This window comes from Acipenser ruthenus, chromosome 19, assembly GCF_902713425.1.
Source record: "Acipenser ruthenus chromosome 19, fAciRut3.2 maternal haplotype, whole genome shotgun sequence".
Taxonomy (NCBI): Eukaryota; Metazoa; Chordata; class Actinopteri; order Acipenseriformes; family Acipenseridae; genus Acipenser; species Acipenser ruthenus.
Genome location: NC_081207.1, coordinates 5,417,320 through 5,445,202, shown reverse-complemented (window position 1 = coordinate 5,445,202; position 27,883 = coordinate 5,417,320). Strand labels below are relative to the sequence as shown.

The 27,883-nt window shown below is 38.4% G+C and overlaps 1 long non-coding RNA gene across 2 annotated transcripts in view; it reads left to right on the top strand.

Annotated features, from left to right (window-relative positions):
* Window positions 1-456: 456 nt before the first annotated feature.
* Window positions 457-27,883, top strand: part of LOC117424574 (uncharacterized) — a 100,029-nt gene continuing 72,602 nt past the window's right edge. The window contains exon 1 of one of the 2 annotated variants that reach the window (XR_009307752.1): window positions 457-2,206. This is a non-coding gene — a long non-coding RNA (uncharacterized LOC117424574). The remainder of the gene's footprint in view (window positions 2,207-27,883) is intronic. The other variant, XR_004547911.3, reaches the window with a different exon arrangement.

Below are 27,883 nucleotides of genomic sequence, written 5' to 3'. Positions count from 1 at the left end.
TGCATGATTACGTATACAGAGACAAACCTCAATGCTGCATATTAAATGAAAGTAAAATGCATAAGATTATATTTTATTGTTAATTTCCAAGCTTTTGTGTGAGGGTTTTTTTCGTAAACATATGTTACAACAAACATAGTACTTTATGTCATAAATGGGACACACGGTGTCATATGGAAGCAGTGTGTAACTAGTTTTATAACATTAAAAGTTAGATTTTCCTTTCTGACAAAAAAACAAACAAACAAACAAACAAAAACAACAACAACAAAAAAACAGGTACAATTACACCGAGATAAATTAAGTTGGCCCATGGAATCCGATCCTGTTAGTCCAAAACTCCCGTCCTCGTTTTCTTAAAGTATTATTTTTTGCGTGCTAGTAACTTCAAAGATTCCCGAAATAAATAGAGCCTGGGGGGCCAAGTAAGACTTGATGGCGAGGTACGAGAAAAAAGCGGCGCTTTCATAGTGAGGTGATTCACAGGACGGATACTCACGCTTACAAGCAGCAAATAGTATTAACACTATTATAGACAGTCTAAACCATAAACCATAGCGTGACAGGAGGTTATTTCTGTGTTCTTCATACTGGAGTTTACTCAGCAGCAGACACATTCACAGAAACCAACATATGGTATTGTTATACACTGCATATTGTTATTTGCTGTTTGTGAATAACCTGGTGTTCTTTCATATTCAAATATGTATTCGTTCGAACTTTAGTCTCAATACTAAGTAACAGCGACATATAATACAACAGTGTGATGATTCTGAGAAGGCGAGATGTTAGAATTGACAGTATGTAAAGCGATATTAGGGTTTTAGTCGTGTGGTTTTGTTTGAAATGCATCTGGTCCCAAAGCAATTAAAGAAAGGAAGTAGTTTTCCATCATCCAATACCTCGAACGTCTGCCAACACGTTATTGCTGGCTTCTAAAGGGAATTTACATTCATTTGACAAAACAAAAATAATTTTGTGGTTCACTTGAGCATATGTAGTTTTTTTTTTTTTTTTTTTTTAATGCAAGCGATAAAAATACATGCATTAATAATATTAAGCATAACTTAAATGCTTTTGAGATACTAACATATAATGCACGATTTCGTTGCTTTAAATCTTAGCATCCTGTACATTAATTTAATTTAATTTAATTTAATTTAAATATCACATGCATTTTAATTATTGTTATTACAAGGGAAAGGGAAATAATAATGCTTAAACGTTTAACTGTTTGGGTTATAAAACTACAAATCCCGTCACCCTCTGCTCCCACATGTCAGGTGAGCCTGGTGATTGTAGTGCGTATTTAAACTGAGAATGGCACAGTCTGTAGCAGAGCGCAGTTATGATAGATGTTGAGGGAGGTTGCTGGAGCGCTGTACACGAACAGATGCATGAAACCGCTGTAAAATATCGACCGGATGACGGACTCTGCTGTATACACACGGATAAATTGGACAATGGGATGATCTGCTGTATAAAGCCGGGATCCGAAAAGTTTGGACATTTTTCATTTGGGATCTTAACATTATGGATTTCAGCACTGGATGTTCCGTAGTACCTGTGTGGTAACATTGTTAGGCTACTACTGTAACCCCTTACTGGAATTGTCTAGTCATTACATTTTTGTTTTATTTCAAATCAACAATCGATTTAAACATTGCAATGGATGCGATGTTTTTTTTCTTTCTTTTTTTTTTAAACGATCACAACAGTGTGTAAAGGTTTTAAATCTCAGCCATGCGCTGGTTTACACAATGTGTCGGCAAGATACCTGCATTTGTAACGTTTTCATGGATATAACTTAACGAATCCGTGGACCCTATAAGTGGTTCACGCGTTCTAATTACTATAACATATGATACGGTGCGGGAGGCACTGAAGATGACCAGTATTCACTGGAGTCATGGGTAACCTCAGTTTCTACGGATTACAGTCAGACTGTGGGAATGAATTTTCTTGATATCTGACTACATTATGTTGTTCAATTTACTTGGGATTATTTTCAGGAAGTTGTCGCTGATGCAGGTGTATACCTGGGGTTCGAGAATATCCACGTGTGTTAAATTTCACAATATACTTCACATCTGTGGATAGTCACGATCATGTAATCTACGGTATATAAAATATACATGAAATGGAATAATACCTTAATCACCATGTGGATTTAAATGGACAATCAAACGGATTCACCTATTAACAGGTAAGCATTTATTTAGTTGTTTTATTTATTTATTTATTTATTTATTTATTTATTTATTTAAGAATTGCCTTTACTTACTTTTGGTCAATTTGTGTTGAGATGTGAGAAAAAAAATCATTACAAGTTGCCTGATTCAGCAGTCTCCTGCTTTCTGTAGTGCATGCATTTTCACGAAAAATACATGTATACTAAAAAGCACACTCTTTGATTAACATTCGTCATGTATGTGCAAGATGAACTCTTCATATCATTTAAAAAAAACAACAAAAAAAAAACTTCTCAAACTTCACCAGGTTGTTTAAAATTGGGAACATGGGGGTTAAGTTTATCAAAATAGCAGGTGTTTAAATGTGATTTTTTTTTTTTTTTTTTTTAATGTTATTTCTACACAGTAAGTTTTGCACTTGTTACTGAGTGCATGGTTTCGAGAGATCCGTTAGTTTTGAGTTTAGTTTAGTTGTGAAACAGCGCCTACAGACCGAACAGGGGAGTTTTTGACTACAGGATAGAGAGCTTGGTATTGGATGTTGCACTCGCTGTATAAAAATAAAGCACCGATGGTATAATGGTGCGTTTACACTGGCCGTTTTTAGGATGTCTTTGGGTCATCTCAGGTCTTTTTTCTGCAGTGTAAACTCTGTCCTAAGTTCTAGCTGTCCTAAAAACGGCCAACTATAGACGTGGCTCAGCGTCAGCTTAGGTCCATCTGAAAGGCAGTGTAAACTCACGCACGACGTGAGTGCCGCTCGGCTCCTCCCCCACGGAATCTAAACAGGAAGAAGCTGTAGTGCCGTTGCAGCGTCACAAAAAGAGAAGAACGACTTCAGACACAAGCGTCCTGAATATTTGAATTTATTAACTGTTTATATGGGGAATATTTGTAAAGTCTGTTTTATTATTAAGTTGTAGTCAAAAGTGTACATACCCCAAATTTCCGTACATTGGGCTATGTAAACTTTTTTTTGCTTTAACAGGTGCAGACGCCAAAGAAACAAGTGTAATATTTGAGTAACTTATATCGGTGAGAATTATTTTAAAAAAATGCTGTCAAATAAATTTATACAAAAACTATCCTGGATTGTGTTTTTTTCCAGTTATTTTATTGTAAACCACTTAGTTATTGGTTTAGTTTCAAACACGCGTTACACACGGTTTTCTGTTTGTTTTTATTGTTATTTATGTAAAATTATATATGAGAGATAAATAATCGATAATGATGAGATAATATTGGTGAAGAAACAGAATAGAGTGCTTTTGAAAACAAAAGGGTCTTTATTACAGTAATCAAGAGCAAGTTTATTTACTCAAGGTGAAATCCTTCACATAACAAATGGGTCAGGAACCGCTATGTTGTGTCAAACTGTCTAAACGAATAACCATTTTTCTCATAGACTGCAAGATAAGTATATATTTAAGATGAGTCCCTGCAATATGAACATAACACTGTATTGTTTGTTTGTAATACCACTTTGCCTCTTCCGCCTTTGTGGTTTGGGGAGGGGAAAACTTGTCATCCCTTCAGTGGTCATTATGATGTCACCGAGCATGCATTGTAATTTAGATGGTATGCGTGGGCATTCGGACCTAAGCCGGCTTAGGGCACAACCGCAGTGTAAACGCTAGGTGAAAAGTGATAAGAATCTCCGATCAGTTGGACCTGAGTCGGCTTAGGTCCGAGGTGGCAGTGTAAACGCAGCATAAGATTTACTCGGTCACTGTAGCTTCATCAATAATATATTTTAGCCAGCATCGTAACCAGAGCTGATATTTTACTGAGGTCAAACTTAAAGGTTTCAAGCTATAGCTGGCAGTATTTATACGACTGCTAGGTACTTACTGTTCAGCCTCCAAATCTTTGTTACACGGCGAAAATGAAGGAGTCGTTTGTACTTTACCAAAATTGTTACATGAGCATCAGCATTGACGATGCAAAAAAAAAACCGAGGAGACGACCTTGGTGTCCTCATAGCTAGTGACGGCCATGATTTTAGCACGTCCAAGATGCAAAGATTCTGCTTACAACGTAAAATGCACAATTTGTGTAACACGACAAAATCGACATTAACGTTGTTCCACAATGTTAGCATAGTTTTGAATTCTGCATAGAAATTAATCTTGGACTACCTAATGTTACTATAGGTAATGTCGTCCAGGTTTGGTACTAATCGTGGTGGTCTGTGAATTTTGTTAATATCTCTGGGCCGGTGCATGCACGGTGTATTGTTTATTTACAAGCATGAGATTTGGGGACTGTAATTGACTCCAATTGCATAGCAGCTGACTCCCTTGCAGTCTTTACAGTTATAGATTAGACACACCTGAGCATGTGACTTGCACAGTGTGTTTACTTAAGCTTGTACAAAACCTGTTAAAATGAATCCCAAAGTCTTATAAAGTATAGTTTTAAAGCATTTTTTCTGAAGCAGGACACTGTCCTCTTGTTTATGTAAGTATTATTGAATAGCACCATAAGACAGGGAAATAATATGTCCTGTTTATTCTTGATTGCTTCCGTTTTGAGGGGAGCAGGGAGGACTATAGTAAAAATAGACAGCTGGCGGGATTGCTGCACCCATGAAAAGCTAACAACATTGCTCTATCTGACTTCTAGAGAAAGAGGTAACTGCATCTTTGTTGTCTCCTCAGCAATTGATGTTAATAGGCCCATGCTAAGAAAAGCACCAAACCTTTTTTTTTTAATGAAAGCCCTCCTTTATGTGGAGCTTTTAAATCCATTCCCTGTGCCCCAGCCTCCCTGTTAGAAGTCTATTTATTTACTCGATTAGAGTTCTTTAGTTGCTACTTAAGAGGATTTGCTCTGAGGGGTGGACTGAAGGTTTCTGTACAATGAAAATGTTCTCAGACCTCAGGAATCCTATATGTAGTGAGAGGCCACAGTTCCTATTGAAAATACATTGAGGAAATGTGCACATATTGGTATGACATCCTGTAACACATGCATCCGGTGTTAGGACCTCGTATTGCACCTGCGGCACTTTACACACTGATAAAATGTGTGCTATGCACCTGACAGCAATTTTGTGCTCTTTTTTTATTCATTACAGCTAAAGCAAACATGGCTTATTTTACTACTGAAATCCATCATAAACGTATGTTGTCTACCTACTTATATGATTATAAAGCTTCTAAAACTATATTGAAATGCTTTTCAAACATGGAACACAGCCGTTTTTCTCATAGAAATCCGTCTTTGGTCTGCCAGTATATGTGTGCGTGCGAGAGAGGGAGTGGGTAGGCCAAAGAAAACATAATAGCACTATATTTAGATGGGTTATATATTTAATCTCTTACCTATGGGTGTCTGTGTCTGTGAATACGTTTCTATGAAGGACATCTCTCCAAGTGAAAGAGCTGCAACTGGCCGGCTCTCTTTCGAGTAGTTTCATGTGGTTATGACAGGTGACGCTTGTGTGTGGGGATGTATAGGAGCAGTGACCTGGGCTGAACAGACCAGCATTAATCTGGAAACCCTGTGACCCCTGCAGAGCCCGCGTTCTCCAACACAATGATGCTTTGAGCCTGCTGAACTCCTCTGTAGTGGTCTTGCGGGGGCTGAAAACTTAGACAGACGGCATCTAAGAGTGTGTAACGGAGCTGGCTGTGAACGAAAACACAGCTCCTCCACCACACAGCGCTTTTAAAACAGCACTCCTGCTTACCCTGTCTGTCATAAATCTGACAGCCTAGGCAGCCAAGAGCACAGTTAATGGAACAACATGAGGAAGCAGGTTTGGTTGCAGATGCTAGTCTGGCAATAACCATTTATTTTGTATCTCAACCACTGTGGGGATTCTATACAATGTAAATCTCACAGATCGGCGATTTTTATATTTACGCTAGTAAAGAAAATAAATGGTTCGTAATAGTATCAATGCCCACTGCTTTGGGTATGCCTGCCTTTTATTATAAATCGGATCTGGTGTGCTTGTGTTCTGTTAAATCCCCTGATCATTGCTGAATCGGCCTAGATGTGCACCCGAAGTTTTAACATCCCTGAATTGCCTGCTGTGGATGGTTAATCCTGTTAGGAACTGTGAAATGTGCACCGACAGCTTAGAGGACAGGAAAACACCTTGTACGTTGATCGTTCTTTTTCCGAAGCGAACCCAAATATTTTCAACACAAAAGTGGTTAACCAGAGAAAGCAGACGGCCATCTGAGGGATGTGTCTGAGAAATAATGGCAGCATGACATTTACACCATATACCACCTTGAAGCTGAAGAGTTTACATCTACAGAACCCCTGAACGACCCCAAGAAGAGAATCCAAATTATTTAACAATCCAGATAGCTTGGCTGAGAGACTAGAGCCAGGCATTATTTCCCAGTTTAAGAGCTGGGGCCCTGGGGGCAGGTTTCAGTGCAGGTTTGTGCCCCACATTCACAACTCTCACCGCTTTATAAAAAAAAACCAAAAAAAAAACAAACGCACAGTGAAAGAGGACTATAACAAAAACAATTTCATGGACGCAACCCAAGACCAGGGGTTTAATCCTCTCTCTTCTGCAACAATGAGAGCCTCGCCCCAGCTATTGAAGCTTTGCTATGCTCTATAAAACCCAACCTGCCAGAGCGCAAAAAGCTGCTGCTGAAGGATGCTGTCTGGGGTACCAGTAATTTCGAAGAACGCACGTTTCACCCAGGACCTCTGATACGCAATTTGTCTAAATTCAAAATGTGCTGATTCTAGGTCATGTTTTGTATTTAAAAGGTGCTGAGTCTAAGCTGGACCAGAGGCTGTTTCCTTTCTGTTGTGTATTATTTGTGTGTTTAGCAAGTAAAGAACCTGCAGTGAGTGCTTACTACTTGACATCAACAGGTTGTACAGGGGGCAGTGAGTTCCAGCTCTTTCAATTGACTGATTAAACAAGTAATTTTTGGCCTGCAAAAGCAGCGACCTTCTTATTATTAATAATAAATAATCTTGACTGGTTTCATTTTTGCCACAAAGCTGTGACTTTCTTACGGAGGGTTGTAAAATGTTTAGAGTGAAGGTATCTATCAAGCACCTTCAATAGCCTTTCTGTACATTCTTAAGACATAATGTATCTCTATTTCTTTTTTTTTCTTGCAGTTTCTTAGCCTTAAAGAATTCCATCTATTGTCGAGTCTCAGGACAGAGCCCCTTCTATGCCTCAGTGTAGTGGAGCACACTGGCTCCCTCTTTTTACCTCCCCCTCCCCCTTCATTAAAATCTTCTCTGAACAAGTCTTCCTTTCTCCTCTGAAGAGGGACCCTCTGTCTAACGCCAAGTGACTCTCGGGGGTAGCATTGAGGGTCAGACACTTGGTTTACAAAGGGAACTGAAGTGTCAAATAAACTCGGTCAGAGCCCCTGAGACACACACATTCCTTTATTTCGTACCCCCACTGGGAGACAAAGACGGACTTTGTGTCAGTGAACAGGCCCTGACAAAACAGTGTTTTAAACAAGGAGAGGGTATGGGGCTGTAAATCACTCTCTCCCTCTCTTGCCACAGCATCTGCTCAATGTGGGAGGTATCCATTGATTAAGATATGGCTAACAGGATGCAGCTTAACGGTGTAGTAAGGGAGTAGTGGATACTAGGCAGCATCATTAAATCTGACTATTGATAAGCAAGCAAATTAATTGGTGATAACATTAAAGACCAACCCTTAAATTGATGGTACCTCAATTTAACCCCCCACCCCCGAGCAATCCTGTAACTTCCTAATGTCAGTGTGTAAAATGTAGCTATTTGTCTACTGCTGTAGCAGCACAAATGTACAATGAATCCAATGTCTCTTCCAAGTCGGTTTAGATAATGCTTGAGTCAAGCATGGACGTTGTCACAGTCCAGCTACAGGTTTTAATCTTCTCTCTCTTCTCACGGTCTCTCCTGTTGGAGTCCCGCTGTGCCTGTCGCCCTGCATTCATTAGCTGTGATTGTGGATTTGGTGATACTGAATCAGGTCTTCCAATATTCATACATGGACCTCCCAAATTCCAGTCACTTCAGGAATTCTGATTAGGTATAGCTGAACTCCTGCAATCTGAGATCGGATCATTTGAACTTGTTGTGGATAGAGGGTCAGGTGCAGTTCAAACTCGCAGTCTGTGAGACCAATCAGACTTCAAGCACTGCAAAGTTTCTGTTTGTTTTCCCAGAGTGGCACGGCATACCCAGGTGTTTCTTTAGCAGGTCACTTGATCCACTAAACACTTGGTCAGTAATTGGGACCGGTAGGTCAACTTTCACACAAAGCAGTAATAGATGCTTGTCCATGGGTATCTTCTGCTCTGCAGCATCATGTTCTAAATTGGTTAAGCCACATGGTTTTTTGGAGCCAATACTAACTCAAGCTGGACAACCAAGCTAGTCATTGTCACAGTCTGTTGATTCAAGGCATTCTGCAAAGCAATGATTCAAACATGATGTGAAAGACAAAGGCTACCAGAAGTCTTTCTGTAAAAGGTGTTTAGCCTGTTATAAAATGGCATAAACATTTAGACGATGCATTGATTTTAAAAGACTAAATGGATTTAAGTAAAGGGGAGGGGTCTTCAGCTCATTCAGTTGGCAAAGTTACTTTTAACATGTACAGTACAAGGATAGATTTTTTTTTTTTTAAATAATGATTGCTCTTTAATCTATTTTCTTAGCAAAAAAAAAAAAAAAAAGCCACAAATGTTGTCTTTTGCCAGTGTGAAACCGCTTTACTTCAGATCTAATAAAGTACAACAGAGTAGCAGAATCTAAGCAACTTTTTAAAAAGACCCCCTTTTTATTTATTTACTTTGTTTTATTTCTAAAGAGCGACTCTAAAGTGTGTCAGAACAGGAGAGTTGTCATTTATTAGCTGAAGGGGAACAATGTCCGGCTTGTCTCCTGGGAGGCTGGAGCCCGTGGAGCCGGGGGAGGGTGGTTGGAGATTCGGCAGCGGCGGCCGAACGAGAACAAGCGGGCATCTGATAGAAAAACTGCTGACCCTTCGGGAGGAAAATAGCACCTTTGTTTCGAGGTGTGTGGGGGAGGCGGGGGGGCTTTTAAACCAATGTAGATTGTTTGCCACAATTCCACGTCTTGGTATTAAAGCTAAACTAAAACTTGAAAAAAAAGGCATATTACTCTCACAGTAGAATACAATTCACTATACAGTAATGCCATCTCAGTTGAGGTGTCACCTAGAACCATGTGTATTGCCGTCTTCTCTCTAACCTTTTTGGGACCGGATCTTAATCAAATTACAGTTTGGGGTACCGACCATAATCTCTGTACCATACTAAAAAAATGTATTTTATGTATAGACACGATGGTTCACACACTCGCCTCAGAATTATGATATTGAATATAACTATAGCGGCTATCGGAAAACATTTAATTAAAATTGCTTGGTTGGGAATGGCAAAAGTCTACTGTAGTGGAGTTTTTTTCAGTTTTTGTATATACCTCACTCCCAAATGTACATGAATTTAGCAAATATATACAGAGGCATAGTACTGGTTTGGTTCCATGCTAACTGTTTTACAAATTCATTACAGGTTTAAACTGCTGCTATCTCTAGGCACTGTGACGGGCCCCCTGGGAGGTTGTTTGAGGTTTAGTAACTGTAATTTGAAAATATAGATAAACATTTCTCAATTCTTCTGCCACTCACTCGGACGCTTAACATTTATCTTGGCTGCTTGCCGGTCACGTAGGCGGAGAAATAGTTGTATTTATTTATTTTATTTATATATATATATATACTTTTTTAAATGTTATATCGTTCATGAAATTAAGAAAAACAAGGAGCAGATTGCTGATTTCCTGCAGGTATATGACGATAAAAGAACCAAATCTGGGATGGCTTGGAGGGGGGGGGGGGGGGGGGGGGTGAGGGAGGCAGTAGTAGGCTGCTGGGTTGCCAGTTTAGATCACCAACTAAAGTATGTGTGAGTCATTATTGGGAAAGATAATTAGTCTGTCCCTATCCCCCTATGAAGCAGAGGTTTCACAGGTCAAGGATGAAGCACAAAGAGGGAACACATTTCAAGAAGTGCAATATCTGTAACTGAAAAGAATTACATGTACCTGTCTCTGCTTATCGTATACTGTATACTATGCACTCTTTAATGAGTCATTTTAATAGGGGTATCTGTCTCCAGATATCTTTTACTAACGACAAGTAAGAGACTAGGATGAATCTGGCACCATACTGTTGGTTTCTCACTGTCGTGACATATACAATACATAAGATGATAGTAGTGCTTAATTACAAAAGAAAACAATAAAAACATGAATGAGTGAAAACCCTAAACCATTGCAATTATTACAGAATGTTACAGAGACCATGAGTAGGTATTGGAAGTCCATCAGTGTTGTGGTATCAATTAGCTATGCTGGCTTGCTTTACATGAAATTTGTCTTTCTTTTGGATAGCCCTGTGGGCCAGCTCTTGGCTTCCAGCCTGCAGGATACTTTCTTTCCAGTCACCCTGTGAGCTGTCAAAATGCAGTCAGTTTTCGTCCCACCTGGGAGCTGAGTGCTGTCATTGTAGCGGAAAATGTCAGGAACCTGTCAGGAATGTGTCCAGTGATACAGGCTCTCGGGCTAGCTAGATGAGTGGAAATTATTCCTGACAATGCTGACTTCTCAAGGCTGGCTGCGGTGGGTACTGTACACGTGTGTTATTGGGTATAAGAGCCATCAATCTCGCACACATACCAGGTGGCATGTTACACTGGCAGAAGATTGAAGGCATGGCAACTCCAACCCCAGAGGTACCCATGTTGACCAATGCACCATTTAGTTCTCCATGTCACACCCTTTACACTGGGGTCCAGCTTAAACCAAACTCAAGGCAAAATAAAAGAAAGGTTGACTGGATTGCCTGCAACAGCCTTTAAAATGACAAGGTTTGGTTCCAACCAGACCCTACAATTGAAATGTATATTACAGCCGCAATTGTAGAGAAAAAAATAAATAAAACACATGGTCTTGATGGTTGTGAGCATTGCCTTAGTGGAAAGTAATGTCAATTTTCTATAAACAATATGTGTCACTTGTCTGGATTGATGTGTGTGTATATTTAGGGCTTCTGATTTTTCTTTTTAACCGATAAAACACCCCCGATACAAAAAAAAATGAAATCGGTGGATAGCCAATAAACACCGGAAAAACTGTGGAAATGGTTAATCAATTCACATTGACTTTACACTTTTCCCATTAAAAAATAAAACCTACTACAAAAATAATAATAAATACATTTCTTAGTGCTGCTGGGCAATGTCCCGCCTTCCTGACTTGTATCTATCATTGATTCGTTCTGAATACTTTAAACTCGCCCCAGCTACTGAGTGACAGCACATTCCTACATTTCTATTGGAGACTCCGCTTGCGAGATTTTATACGAGATTACATTCAAGAATAGAGGCTTGTTAGCAGGATTTAAAGCTGTATTACAGTTAAGATACAGAGGATTTAAAACCGAATTGTTGCAATGTTTAAAAAAATGCCTACACACAAAAACCCCAGAAGAATGTGCCTGTGACCATCGGGGGATTTCATTATGGAAGACAGTAAAGGTACAACTTAAGTGTGCAAGTACTGTCGAGTTACTACTATACATATTTTGACAGAAAAAAAAAACGCTCAAGCATTTTGGAAAGTAAGCGAAAACACTAATTTCATACAGTATATCAAAAACAAAAGCCTTGAAAAAAACTATTTACATAACTCAAATAGCTAAAAAATAAGTACCGAAAAACAGAAGCCCAATGTATATTTAATGACTGAAACAGCAATGGATCTAAATCCTACCACCTATAAATCCTCCTGGTTTTATTTTTCTGTATTAATTTATACACCCTGTACCGTTAAGGGCCCTTAAGTCGGTGATAGAGCTGGGACTGAAACCCAGAATCTCCACGCTAGGTCCTTCGCTGTCGCCACAAGACCATACCCTGATTCCTCATATCTTAAGGTCCAGGCCTAGATAAATGACTGAACATCCAAGCCTACAGCCTCCACTGGCAATTTCTAGGAACTTGCTCTGGAATATCTAGAAGATGGATATTATCTACAGAGCTGGATGGGGTGTCTGGAGGAGGGATTCACAAGTGCAGGAAAGTGAAAGGATAACAGAAGCAGTAGAGGGACCTGTTCAGGGGCTGTGCTTCCGATTTAAAGTCAGGTGCTTTTTAAATGAATGAAAGGAGCTTTGCTAGTCTCTACCTGTGTTTAAACCATAGCAGGCCATAAATGCACGTCCTGTCTAAACAGCCCTCCAGAGTCCGGACCTCGTCCGACAGGTTTCCCAGGAGTGACAGAGCCCTCTTTGTTCAACAGGACCAGCTTCAGGCAGTAAAGAGGGAGAGGGAGACAGAGAGAGGCCCATTCAGGTTCTCCGCTGTCTGGGACCCCCAGATTGGGGTGTGGAGGACTGCCAGATTCTTAAAAGCCCCTCCGAAGATTATTTATTTGCTTTAGAAAAAAAAATCTGAAATGTTATTGAGGATAGAACAGGAGGTCAGCCTGTATTTTTCCCTGTAGGCTCGCCTCGCTATGTCCTAGCGATACATTTTCTCTGAGACACTTGTGTTAGTGTTGGAAACTGCTGAACCTAGGATTTGTTTTGATGTAGTGTTGGCGGTATATAAATTAATAGGACTGTAGCCTTAGGCGTGAAATAAACACACTTTGTAACTCAAGGTCAACTGGTCATATTAATCATATCATATTAATTATATATATATATATATATATATATATAATTATATGTCTGTTCATGATAAACTAATTTTACTGTAGTATGTGTCATAAACATGTATGTAGCAGCAATATTAAGTAATTACACATGACTTCTTGAATCCATATTGAATTAGCAAACATCTGTTTGACACATTCCAATTAATAAATACATCATACACTTTAATTTGTAATGTTAATGACTGTATACTGTTAAAAAAAAAAAAAAACTACAATATTTTTCCTCTTCATATGTGTACTGTAACCCTACTATTGATTGGTTTAAGAGTCTTGCATTGTAGAAATAGTTATCCTGCTTGAAGATTTCATTTGTACAGGCAGAGAGGTGCAGAATGGTTAACTTTTTAGAAGTATGGATTGGTTGTGCTGTGTCTTGAAGGCTCAAAGGAACTTCAAAATATTTCCAGCTGAAGAATGTTCTTGTCCTGAGAGCCCTGGCTTTTGTTTTTTCCCATTGTCTGTCCAAGTTGGATAAACAGTTATCTTGTGAGCTCTAACATACCTCACACTCTGAAATGTCACATTCCTCATCTCCTGTGGTCAGTGTAGGCCCCATTGTTTCTCCTGAAGCCTGGGAGATGGTGTTAACTTTGTTGCCATGGTAATATAAAGGGGAGGGGTACCTGTTAAATGTGAAAATGTGAAAATTCCTTCTGTTAAAAATTGCATGACATTCTCGCAGAAAGAGCCCTTGCCTGTTGGGGCAGAGGTCTATGTAGCTGAAAATTACCAGTTATTTTATGAAAAGAAGAAAGTCACAAAATAGTGTGTAAGAATTTGGATGTACTGTAAGAGCCCTTATTTACATGTGGCTGGTATGTTTGCTGTTCTTCAGACGTGTTCTTCAAACAAGTAAATCTTGAAAATCTTTCATTTACTTAAATGAATGTCCAGCAGTCATTACCTGCTAGATAATTGAGGCAGTCGGGTGTCCTGAGGCTACAGCTAGCCAAACAAATGCTTTGTGTAGGAAGACATGTTTAAAATGTGTTTTTAGGCTATGTTTTGGTCTCGATCATTTAGGCTGTTTGAAATTTTTTGTCACGGTTTAAAGAAAGTCTTGTTAGTTTTTAGAAGGCATCTAATGGCTGCTCTAGTCAGAACTTCATTGGCTTAGATTGGCTGTGAGCTTTGTAATGTACATTTCAATTTACATGGGAAGGCAATAACACATATTGGTTATAAAGGGTCTGTATGTGAGGCCTGGATGGCCTATAATAAAACATTATTACTGGGTTTAGGTGCTTCACAGGTGATGAGAGATTGGGTGCAAAATGAGCATCTGTGACCGCAAGAGAGTTTAAACTGAGCAATCTTCTAAATGTGAGCCAATGGGAAACTCTACATGTGGCATACTGTAGTAACCCAAGAGTTGCTAAGGTTTTGGAAATAGAGAACACCTTATACTGAAAGAAGACTCCAACTAAAATAAGTGGAGGTAAACCATGAAATGGGTTTTATTGTGCGGTTCTGTGTTCCTGGGTCTCAACCCTGAGTGGAATGTTTCAAGACTGGAACACAATCCAGGGGTTCTGATGACATCATCACCCAGGAGACCGGCTGTTCAGAGCCCGACTGCATGTAACAAGAGCCCACATTGAACAAGTCAGCTGTTACATTATAAAATGTGATGTACGGCTTATGGAATTTCCTTCTTGAAATAGGCAGCAGTTTTCCTCAAGAGTGCTTTCATGTTCCTGCTTGGTGGCAGTCTTTTCAGTTTATTTTCTGTTCTTTAAGTGATGTCAACTATAGCCGTCTTATTTCAAGGGTTTATTCTGAGAACTGGGATATGAAGTCGGTAAACTTGAGATTGCATACACACCCCTGCTATACTAGATCAAACCCAGCTCCGGTACCAGAACTATATTGGATCTTGTTGGAATAGTGCAGCGGTTTGAAATACTAACTTGTTCAGGGATAAAAATAGGTCTTTCATTGCATAACAGTTTGATCCATTCCTGGTTTTACTATGACTTTAAGACGCACCTGAGCTTGATACCTATACACTGTAGATAATCAAGCTTGTATTAAAACCTGGAATGGGTGAAACTGCTATCCAGTAGGAGTCTATATAACAAATCAGGCATTCGTTATTGCAAATTGCAATCTGTGTAAAGTCCTGTGTCCCAAGCTTTTCCCTACGTCTTACATTGCAGTGCCATACTATGGTTTACTTTTGTGTTAAACATACCTTGCTTTTTTCTTGACATGCAGTCATCCTTTTGTTGGAGTTGTTACAAACTTAATCCAGTTGATGAACATTTAGATAAACATTTGTTCATTTCAGACATGCAGGTCCCATCAGTATTTAGATTCTCAGTTTCCACGTAAACATTAATAGCACCATTAGCCTGTTGCTTCAGCTGTTTTATATTCTGCAATGATCTCAAAATGACCTAATAGTTAAAGTTAGGTCATTCAGTTCAGAAAAGTTCTAGGATACTGTAATTCTGCCTGTGGTTAAAACACACAATGCCCAACCAAATTTCCGCAGGTGCAGACCACAGGATGTAACAAGGTCTGTACTTTGTTTCAAAACCAATTGCAGCAGGACTGAAAAAATTGAGTTGGTTATGTCAATATATATTTTGATGGCTTTTGCCAAGAGTCTATTGCTTCAACAGATGAGGTTGGACTGCATTCAAGGAACTCCTCCCCCCCCCCCCCCCCCCCCAAATAGTCGGGTACACTGGATGCTAAAGCTGTGCTGTGAAAAAGTTCACATTGAGTGCATGTAATGAATGTCTCAGAGCTGTTTTTTAGTCCACAGCGGCCTCTGCTGGACAAAGCGATTCCTCCTTCTCCGTACTGACTGCTGCTTTGGCTTCAACATCAAGTTGTCATATCCACTGTAGCCACTAGGGGCTGACTGTGAAGGAAGTTTGGCTTAGATGACAGGGGTAGGGATGCTGGTCCTGGAGGGCTAATCCACTGTTTTAGCTTCAAAAATACCACCTTTAGTGTTATTAGAACATACTGTTTAATACAAAGGAATTCACTGTCTGTGTAAGGCATATTCATAAATCTTTTACTCATAAGTTCTCCTCTTAAAAAAAAAAAATAAATAAATAAAAAAAAATAAAATTGATATCCATGAAACTGCACCTTTTTATTGAATAAAGTATTACACTATCCAGTATCATAACTGTCATAAAAGCTACTAATAAATGACCATACTTTAAGCTATTTAGCTCTTATTTCATAATCACAACTACATTCTAGTACTCAACACCTTAAATCACTGACTTTTATTCATGAAAACAGAAACTGACAAATCCTCTTTAAATAACCCATGAATTAAAGCTTTGTGACTATGAAGTGTAACAATGCTGCATTTGTGGCGCTGTAGCGTCCCCTGCTGTTGGTTTGTATAGTTGCATGGAATTCAAAAACACCCTTGTTTTAAAACTATACTCCCAGAGGTTCCCAAAGTTTTGGTCAAGGAGGGCCACTTAAAATTCACCTATAATTTAAACACCAATATGTGCAATAAATATAACATACCTTTATATATAGACCCAAGACATACAGCTGCCTTTTCATTTTTTGGTTTCTGAAATTAATTTTTTTAGATTTGATTTTATGTTTGTATTTATACTTTATTGGCTGGTTTCACAGACCCAGATTAGCACTACTCTTGGTTTACCTAAATTAACATTGGGTAGTCCCGGACTAGTACTAATCAGGGTCTGTGAAACCAGCCATTTATGTGTGTGTTTAAGGGGACATCCTAAAACGCTTACTGTGGCTTCATGTGCTTAAATGGAAAAGGAATGCTTACAAACTTTGCAAATATCAGGCTTAACACTTCCCAATACTATCCTAAAACAAGCATTTGGCCCACGGGCCACACTTTGGGAACCCCCTGCTCTACTCGGTACACCAAAGCCAAAAGTGGGAACTAAGTCTGTAGCATTTTGGCTAAATGTACTGATACTATATTGTTTTTCATATCTTTAGTTTTGAAACTTTTTTGGTTTTTTTTTTTTTATTCTGAACAGATTGAACAAAAAAAGAAATCCAAACAGACTGAATACAGAATTTGACATGCCAACCAAATCAACTTTGAAAAGAAAGGACAATCTTGGATCAAAAAAAAAAAAAAAAAAAAAGTACACTTGCAATGGTACTTTGAAGCTTAATCATTAAAAAATATGTAATCCTGGGTATTAATCTACACTTTGTTATTCATATCCTGGCACTCTGGTATATTAAATATTAAAGTAAAATGTGTCTAATTAGTAAATCAAGTGAACTTTAGTTTAACAGAAAACAACAGTTCAGACAAAGGCATTATCATTTGGTTTGACAGACCCCCGATTAGCACTAATCTTGAACTTGTCTAAATTAACATTAGATAGTCCAGGGTTAGTGCTAATCGGGGTCTGTAAAGCTAGCCATACAAGTTTAAACTATTAAACGAAGATTGACAATCTTACTCATTCTGTCCAATCGGTTATGCTCGGTTATGAATGCTGAGCAGCCAGCAGAGACGGAAATGTGTTCTCAATGTAAAACGGTGACCTCTAGTGTTTACATCTATAAATAACAACTCTCAGAAGATTTCTAGGAATGCTGGACTTTTTACAGTCCTTCGTTTCTTACCTTGTGCAGCAATATTAATATTAGTATGTTAGCAGTATTGTATATGTTTTATTCCATAAACATGTCTCTAATCTAAATATGAAATAGTATTCTAAGTGAGCGGCATCTCTTGTGCTTACCCCATTTATGTCCATCTGATGTTAATCTCATCAAAATTCTAGGTAATAAGGAGATTTAGCATAGCCTCTTCAGTCTCTGTATTCTTTTCAATTGAAGCTGTATTGTTTTGCTAAGAAAGATAACAGCAGAAGTGCTAATGGGGTGAAGACATGACAGACGAGAAGTAAAGTGAGAGGATGTCGAGGAAGGATCTTGCTCTTGAGTTGGCCCGGGGACTAAACCTACAACTTTTTTTTTAAACACGTTTGTCATCAAACTCGCACATTTACAGCCTGATAAACAGTATTCTCAACTTTTGTAGCTTCTAGCGTAGAACATCAAAATGAAGAGACTTAAATGCATGTCATTTTCTATTTCTCATTTAACTATCAAAATCAAACTTCCCCCGTCAATATGATCACTTTTGACGTGAGGCTGGTGATGATTACATGTATTTATTGAAGCTCTAGAAGAGGACGCAATACTAACATTATTTCCAGGTTTAAAAACACAATCAGGGTATCCAAAAATGGGTTTACAGTGGCGTGATAAGTGAGCACACAGGCATGGCTAGAGACTAGAGAACTAGGAGGGGCCATGCAGACGTTTGCAGCACAGCACGTTTGCTGTGTGATGTCCTTGGCTCGTGGTAGTGTAACTGGTTGGACCTGTGCTAATCATACCGTTCACAAGCGAAGGACCAGGCATCGCTATTCACTGCAGGAGCTTGAGTTTGCAGCCTGATCACTCTTCGGGTCAGGAGCTGTAGGTTCAGAGACAGACCTGTTCATGGATCAGTGAGATTAAAGGAAGGAGTAAGACCTGAAGCTTTTGCTCCTTCTCTCCCTGCATGTGTAAGTGTATATACTGTATCCCTGTTTAATTCTTCTGGAGGGATGGTAATAAATACTTACCTCTGGTGAGAGTGTGTGTGTTTTATTCGGAGTAGTCCTGCAGAAGATGGTAACCCTCTAAACGAATACCATTGCCTATAAATACTATCAGGACTGTATTATGGACCACACCCTACTTCCACAGTATGTACAGTAAATATGTATTTTGGACAGACAGACAGACATTCGGACAGATTCCTCTGATCCCCACATTCTAATACCCTGACTTGTTGCATAGAAAGGGGTGTGAAAATGTAAATGCGACATACCCTTGGTCCACTTGGCTGTATATGTTGTGTTGTAATGCACTGTTGATGGGTTTGTGTAATTGCTAAATATATGCTTTCTGTCTGCTGGGATTCATTTCACAAAGCTACAGTGGTGAAAATTAGTATGTTTATGACATTTTCTTGGGATATTAATAATTAGTCAATCCTCTGACTTGTGGAGTAAGGAGGACATTAATAACCTGTTCAAAAAGAAAATAAGTAGGTTGTGTGCGTTGTTCTTTCTATAGGGGATTTAAAGGGAAACAATTGTAATGCTCAAATTGGCCACATGATGGCAGTGTTTCTCCATGCAAGAGCAGTTACACCACAGATTTTGCAGCATAGAATTGTTCCAGATTTTGTATTCATTTGTTATTTCCACAGTCATTCTAGTGTCTCTCTGTGAAGACCAAAGCTATGCTGCGTTTCTACTGGTATCAAGTGCAATTCCTCCAAAACAGCACATTTGTACTGAAGAATTAAATACTGCCATGCATAATTCATTATAAATGTACCATCTTACAGATACTAATCTGTACATGGCTGGAAAACTTGGAGTAGGGTAGCAGTGATAGAAAACAACTTCTGAGAGACCAATAAAGGACCTGCATTTTTTTTTTTTTTTTTTTTTACAGCTTAATAATATACAAGTCTGTCTTCTGTTGGCACTCAACTAGTTGTATGCCTGGTTACTGAAGTTCAAACAGGATCGAGACATTATTGCAGGTGGCATGATTGATATGGCTGAGTGATGCATTATCATTGGCTGACAGAAATAGCCAGGGTATAAATACTGCATAAACTCTGCAGAAGCTATTGTGTACCTGTGTGGAGCGACTGACAAGTACAACCGTGCAACAAATGGGTCTCTAAACCAAAAAAAACCCCAAAAAGCTCCTTAAGAGGGGCGATTTAACAGATGTGTGTGTGTGTGTGAGCTCTTGTTATTGTAGTAAGAGGCACAGTGCATCCAAATATTTAAAGATTAAGTCAAGTCAAGTCAATAGATGAAGTCAAGCACAATAGTTTGCAATAGTTGTCTTGCACACAATAGCATACCTACAATCTAGAATGCTTCTAGGTTAAAAACGTCCTTATTTTACTTTTGAGCATAGTGCTCCTGCTTGTCTGTATCCTAGCTTTATCCTCCCCTTGTTACACTTTAAATCTGTATTTGAGTTACTGAACACAGTTTGACATTACCACAGTGCCTAGCTCCAAGTACTGTAATAAGTCACAAAACCCCATTCTGTTTACTGTTTCAAGATATTACATGTTTCTCTAGCTAAGAGCTTATAAAGCATATCCTAATATCATAAAGTATTAGTAAATGGTAGATCATAGATATACATTTTGTGAGTATTCAAATATTGATAATGCCGATTTTTTGGTTTTTGGTTATTCTTTCAAAATTGAAATGAATGTTAAATTATTCTTTAATTGTGAATTGACCAGGAAAACTAATTTAATGATTTGTGCCATATATAAAAAAAAAAAAAAAAAAAAAAAAAAACACACAGAAAAACCCGGTGCCCCACCAAATTACTTTTATAACAAAGGAGAGGGAGTTACTTATTTTAGATGTCATTTCTGTATTAGTTTCTTCTGCATAATATCTTTTTGATACAAATTGAAAAAAGGTGGTCATTTTTGACACTGAATACATTTCAAGCAGTGTTTGTTTGAATGTTTGTCCTAGCACTAATATATATACATTTGAGTGTACAAAGGAGTTTTCCAGTTTTATCAACGTTTTTTTTTTTAAGCATAATTAAACACATGGGCAAAAGCTTATCGAAATCTGGCCCAAAATGTTAATTCAAGGTCTTTTTTTATTTTTTTTTGTGCTGTGCTTAATGAAACTTGAGGTGTCTCAAGGAATTCTCCTTTTCTGTCGGTGTAATGTGTGCCAGCGAGCAGAACGATGTTGGCCGAGCCAGGCTCTTGTTCTATCAGAAGCCTTTCATTCCGAGGCTTATTAGGGCAATCTCAGCTGTGCACAGGCATGCACAAAAACAGGCACACGGGTCCTTATCGAGAACACATTTCTGTTGCACAAATCTTATCGCTTCCTCACTAACTGTATTTTAAATTAAATAAGAATGTGTGGCTTATCAGTTTGCTGTTGCACCTTTTGCTTGATTTTATTTTATCTTACATTTTTCCCCTCGACTCTGTCCTTCCGGTACCTCCGTTTGGTCTTTTTGTTGCTTTCTTTAGAATCCTTGTTTTTTTAGCTCTAAACTGTTTATTAAACAGGCAAGGATTCCAGTCTTTTATACGCACAGATTGGAACAACAATTGATCCCTGTTCAGCTCTGCCAACTTTTATGTCTACAACCCAACTAGTGCAGTAATAAAAATCTGCTCTTGTAATAGTAAAACAGGCATATGGTATGCTCTACTTAGTTTAGGTCTACTGAAATTAGGATTGACTGTACTGCATAGTATAAAATTATTTTTATGAAAGTAGATTTTATAATATAATGCGCTAGTTTGTAAAGTGATGGAAAAAAATGCTGCATGCTCCTAAAGTTAAGGACACAATATATGAATTATGCCAAACAACTTGGGGCTCAATTCAATCAACTATTGCTTGATTTGAAAATTGTGCGTTTTTCAAGTGGAGTAAAATAAAATACATTGAGATGAACTTCTTTCTTAGTTGCATGTACTGTAGAAGCTATTAAATTCTATATTTCTGGGTCTTTCCACAGTATGTGTTTGTCCTTACTGTCTACCTGTAACATTCAAAATAAACAGTGGATTAAAAGCTTGGGACTTAAAACATTACTTACACATCATCTTCAGTTTCCAGTACACTTTTTTTTTTTTTTTTATGGATAAACATACCTAGTAGAACGAGCCCAAAAGAAAGCTCGGAAACTCTTCAGCTAAACCGTTTTAAAAATTATGTTTTACTTTGCAAGCAAATTGCTTCTTCAAAGCTCTTAGTAAATTGTTGTAATGGTTATTTTTCTTCTGTAGTGTAGATTTACAGCTCTGATACAAGAGCCATAGTTCCTTAGTAATTATCATATTAATAACCTTTTTGGCACAGCGATTTGCTGTGTGATATTTACAGAAAAGGATAAGGTACAAAGTCTATGCAAGTGGCTTTTATGAGTTGTATTAACTCTGTGCTGTCAGAGTGACCTGTTGAGAAGGGCAGTGACGTTTGTGGTGAGATACTGGACAGGAGGAGAGTAGTTTGCAGGGCTGGGGTCCAATCCCTCTTTACAATGAATTCCCAATTCCTTTGATGGAATTGATATTTTAGAGAAATAATATGTGATTTGTTCAACTGCTTTCATTTGAATTTAATTGACTAACAGTGACTTCAATGCAAGTAATTTGTTGCCACTTTTGCAATTGCAATTTTGATCAATGGAATTGGAATTGATTTTAGAAAGGATTTGGAAATAGAATTGGAATTGAATAACCAGTATTGACCCCAACCCTGGGGGTTGGGGTAGGTAAAACTTTTAAAAGTTTAGTTATGTTCTGTTTAGTTAGGCTTGAATAGAAGTAAATACCTGTGTATGTTTGTAGTGTTTTAGACAGAATTCAATTGAAGAAACAGTATTGTTAATTAGCAACTCTGACAGAAGTTTATGATTTGACAGAACTGCACAATAAATGAATCCGGGTTTATGAATATGATTTTATATACAGTAATGTGGGACTCTGTTGCAGACTCCGTATTGCTCTGCAGTATAATTTGTGTCATCTGTGAGTTTTCTTACTGCTGCTGGTATTACATTATTTATTGATTTATGAGTGTCGGAGACCTTACAACAGTAATAATCATACCGAAACAACATACATTTTACATTGGCAATAAACTGAAAGGTAATTTTACATGCTTTGATTGCTGTAAAAAAAAAAAAAAAGTCCAACCCTTTTCTGCTGTTGCGTAAGGTAATGTGGCAGTTTTGATTGTTGGTAATTTATGGATTGAAGATTTATAGCCCGCATTGATTGGTATGTTTTTAATTTAACAGGAAAAATATAAGCAGGCTGCTGAAAAAAATCTGCTTTGAACTCTTATCAGTTTACAGAGTGACATACGATTTTGTTAGGAAGGGTTTTGTATGTTTTTCTTGTATCGTTTCAGCAATGAAAGGTCCTGTTTATCTCCAAAGGATTCACACATGTAATACAAGGTGCTTTAGGTAGCTGCAGTAGTTTTATAGAAGAATTTCCCTACTAATGGTTGTTCGCTCAATTTCAAGTCTGTAATGTAATTATCTCTGTATCCAAAACTGCAGAGTAGTGCAGGTTTTATTTTTATATCTCTAGCATTACCGTGTAAAAACAGACTAAACCTGATGATTTAAAAAAAAAAAAAAGTATAAAAACCAAGGAAAAAAAAACCAAACCTTTAGCAGCAAAACTAGATCCAACAAATACCCACCCCCCAAAAATGAGGTCCACATGTTTCAGTGTTTGACAGCTTGTGTTTGTTTCAGTGCTGGGCTCCAACAGCCTGGCTCATTTAAAGAGCAAGAAGCTCACAAAACCTACCCTTTGTCATCGTGTGAACAGTGGATCTGAACTGATCTCTGTATTGTTTTTTTTGGTCTTGCTCTTCTGCTTTCACTTGTGCTTCCTGACAGGAAATTGACATCACGCCTCCGTTCTAAACCTTGCCCCTTCATTTCCTCTTTTGCCTAGTTTTCCACTGCCCTTCCACAGGTCTAACTGAGCTGGACGGTCTGGGTGAGGTGCAGGTGGGGGGTGTTTCCCCTGACGTTCAGCTACACCTCAGACAGTACAGTTTCGTATCTCATACCCAATGGGCCCAAACTGTGCTGTGCGGAAGTACATCATCGAAAGACATGGGCTGAAGACAAACCGTTTTGAAAAATGGCGGCTATAAGCGGAGGCTGCGTTCAAAACAGACCGACCAATGTTGTTGCTTCGTGGAACTCGGAAGAAATTACAGCTATCCTCAACATTTGGGCAGAAAACTACATTCAAAAGCAGCTGTCAGGCACAGTTAGAAATGTAAAAAGTGTTTGACAAAATCCCAGAAATACTACGACTATATCTGACAAAATTACAGTGGAACGCAGACCACCATCTTTAACTACACCTCACCCAGACCATCCAGCTCCGCTATACCTGGGAAAAGGCAGTGGAAATGAGGCATTAGTGACTCGGTAAATCTGAATTTAACTTGTCACCAAAGGGTGTTTTTCTGCTGTTGAAAACGGGTGACTGCTAATTCAAGTTGTTCACCATTCACTTGTATTGTTCTGGGGATTACTGGCTGGTAAGATACAGGTTCTTCTGGATTGCAGTCTCTCAGTTCTGAGTGCAATTCACACATCCATTTTATAATAATAATAAATAATAATAATAAACACGCTAACGTCAAAAGCTGTACAGTAGGCAGAAATCGTACTTTAAGAGATGGTGCAAAGCGGTGTAGAAGTCTAATTCTCTATTTTGTGTGTTTAGGGTTTAGAATCTGGCTCTGGTCACATGTGAAAAGTTTATTGGTCTCTACATCTCAACACCACCACACTATTGGCAGTCTCGCTTGGGAAGGCTCAGGATGGGTTTCAGGGGGGTCAGGCCATGGGTGAGATAGCGTGCCTCCCTTTTCATGAACACCCAACTGGAGAATAAATAGTAACAGAAACAAGCACTTCCGTTATGTGTTTTAATTATTTTGTATTAAAATGAGATTTGAAGATCTCCCCATTGTGGACTCACCCACACAGCCCTCATTACATCTCCAGTGGGCTGCGTTTGGATTCGGGCTGCCCCAGTGGAGCCAAGATGTGAACTTCCAGCCTCCTGATTACCGATGGCCAGCAGTTGAATCCACTCTGCCAGCTTATCTGCGTTCTGTGCTTCAGTTTATGAGTTAATGATGTTAGCAATCGCCAGTCTCTCTGCCTCTAGGGGCCTTGAATCCCTCATGCTGGCCAACTTGCAATAGACAAGGCCAATAAAGTACAGATGTTACTGATTGAAAAGTATGAGGATTTTGTCGTCTCTCTCTCCCCCCCCCCCCCCCCCCCCCCCATTAAAAAGACAAAACAGCCAAAACAACAATGTTAACTGAACTGCTGAACATACAGACGAGAAATTGGAAATTGAAGGAGTGAAACCATGATAGATGTCTGGGGGATGTCGGAGGTCTCTGGAAAGGTTTAGCCTTGTGAATTGTGCACCAGTTTTAAATTAAAATACTGTAAATGCATACAGATATTAGATGAGCGATCTGGATGTTTAACTCTGACCTATTTATTAGTATTTTAAACCCTAGAGCAATCTTAGCCTGACTGGTTTGGTTTGCAATGGCAGCCTAATGTGAAATACATACTGTATGTTTTGCCATCTATTTAAAAAAAAAAAATGTATTGACTATGAATTTTCTTAAAATGGAAATCTCCTCTTTTGCTGTTATTTGCCAACACAACATTTTATAGTGCAAGATCAGTGTGATTCCTTGCTTTGTACTTTTGGGCTCCACACTAGTAAAACAATGCATTTAATGACTTGAGCTGGAGCACTGTCTGTTTCCCCAAAGAAATAATGCTTATTGTTTTAAATACATGTTTGCCAAGACCCCCAAGTCTCTCATTCTTCTTGGTTCAAACAAAAACAGAGTTCATATACTTCAGCTGGTTTGAAAGATGGCAAGCCAAAGCATGAATTAAACACTAAAACATAAACATGCATTAAAAGGTAATCTGTTATTAATTACGGTGTAGGGCTGAGCAGACGGCTTCAGCAAAAACCAAATCCCAGTGCGCTAATTACCTGAGACTCTTACTTTATTACCTACCTGCAATCACTTAACAAGCTGGCCGTGGAAAACTTAGGAGACCAGATTCAACTTTTGTTTAACTGAAAAAAAAAAAAGAAAACGTGCCTATAGCAGTCTTAAAAGTTTGTTTGTATAAAATACAGCAGTCCTGGACTGTGTTGTGTGTTTTGCACTATTAAGAGCGGGCTTGCGGTGCCCAATACTATAAAACACTAAATTAGAATCATTGGGCCTGGTTGTTCTCAGAAATTGATCCACAGAAACTTTGCACCATTGTTTTAGGAAAGGGAACAAAAATGTCACCTGTTCATGTCCCAAAAGAAGTAACAATTAAAGTAAAGGGGCTGGTTTTGCAGTGGGGTATTCTCTATTAATTTACATGGATTTTGCTCTAAATTGTCTTACAAATCCTAACCTTTTATAAACCTCAAATATAGACACATGCATTTTTGATTAGTTTTTCAACATACATTAATTTTTAAGCCCATTTTGATTTGTTTGCAGATCATGAAACCTGTTTTCAACAGAGTGGGTTAGAAGTGCATTCTTATTTTTCAAATCCTTGTTTAATCTAAGAATGTATAAAAATACACTTAACAGTGCTTGGAGAAACATTCCTTGAAGTCTGAACTAAACTGCATTTTATATTTTAAAATATGCCAGATATTTTGTGTAGTCCTTTTGAAATGTAGGAGGGTGTGACATGTACTTTGGGCTTGCGTTTACTTGAAAACCATTTGTAGTCCTTTTATTGTCAATAGAAATTAGTTTGTACTGGGCAACTTGAGCGTTTGGGTTGTAAAGTAATTGATTTTGCATAGGCCTTGTACAGCAAGTAACCTATCATTTTTGGCCTGAAGATAAAGAAATAAGAGGCCATAAAACACCTTACAACGTCTGGCTTTCTGTAACACTGTAATTAAGTAATAAATCCTATTGTAAAATACAGATCTAGGGGAGATTGTTGTATAAATGCATCTAACATTAAAAGATGGCTGTATTCAGCCATATAACCATAAAGAGAGGTTTGTATATTTACCAGTAATAACACATTTCTGCTGTTGCTTACTGTTGGCTGTTGTCACCAGCAAGATGGTGTAGTTTATTGGTTCCTTGATGTCACTGGCAGTTCAGTTGTATAGTGGATAGGTGTTATGACAATGTTGTGTTATGCATTGTGTTCATCGGATATGTGCCCCAACCCTGTGTAATGTAACACTGTTGCTATGGCAGAGGGAGACCACTTTTAACTTCAAAAGCAATCCTCCTGCTTCATGGGAAAAAAAATAAGCTACTGTAGTGCTTTTACAATGCTAAAACAGGGACTGCAACCTAAAGTATTTGTTAATTTCTGCAGAAAATACATTTTATAAAAGCAGTAAGAAAGAGGCACATACAGTAACCATTGCAGCTTGTTTTATTTTCTAGTTGTTTCTGCAAGTAATCTGCCCCATTGTATTGAGCATTTTGCCAGGCCTGTTGGCTGCTAAAGTCTGCCATTAGTTTGAAGAATCTTGTTGAGGGTTTGTTGGCTTCACGATGTAGCACTTGGTAGCCTGGCAGCAGGAACATGTGTGAGTGAGGACTGTGAAATTTACATACATAAATGTGAGGTCTCGCTTTCCCCACATTGATTGAGGAAACCTGTCCATGAGGTGTTTGGTGGCTGGTGGATCCATGTGTCGTACCAGCTGTTTGCAAAGACTGCATTCATATAGCAGCTCAGGTGGCCTCAAGATGTGTCTAAACTAGGATGGAAAAAATAGGAGAGCGCATAAACACAAAACTGCATGCTTCCTTATTTCACTTGAATCAGAACTGGTGTTCTTAATAATTATATATATATATCCCCAGTATATATATAATCCCCAGTGGGGGACACTGCTGTTGTACCCTTGAGCAAGGTACTTTACCTAGATTGCTCCAGTAAAAACCCAATTGTATAAATGGGTAGTTGTATGTAAAAGAAATAAATAAATAATGTGATCTCTGTATAATGTGAAATAATGTATAATGTGATATCTTGTAACAATTGTAAGTCGCCCTGGATAAGGGTGTCTGCTAAGAAATAAATAATAATAATAATAATTATATATATATATATATTATAAATTGTTTTTGTGGTGTGGTCCTGACCCAAACACGGACTCTGTTTAATTAATAAAGTCGTTTTGTTCGCACCTGAATCCCGTCTCAGTCCCCTGCTTTGAGCCTCGAGAGTAGGGGTCGTTACAGTATTTTATTCACGTATACCGTCTTAACACTAGCCACGGAAGTCATTTTGACGGG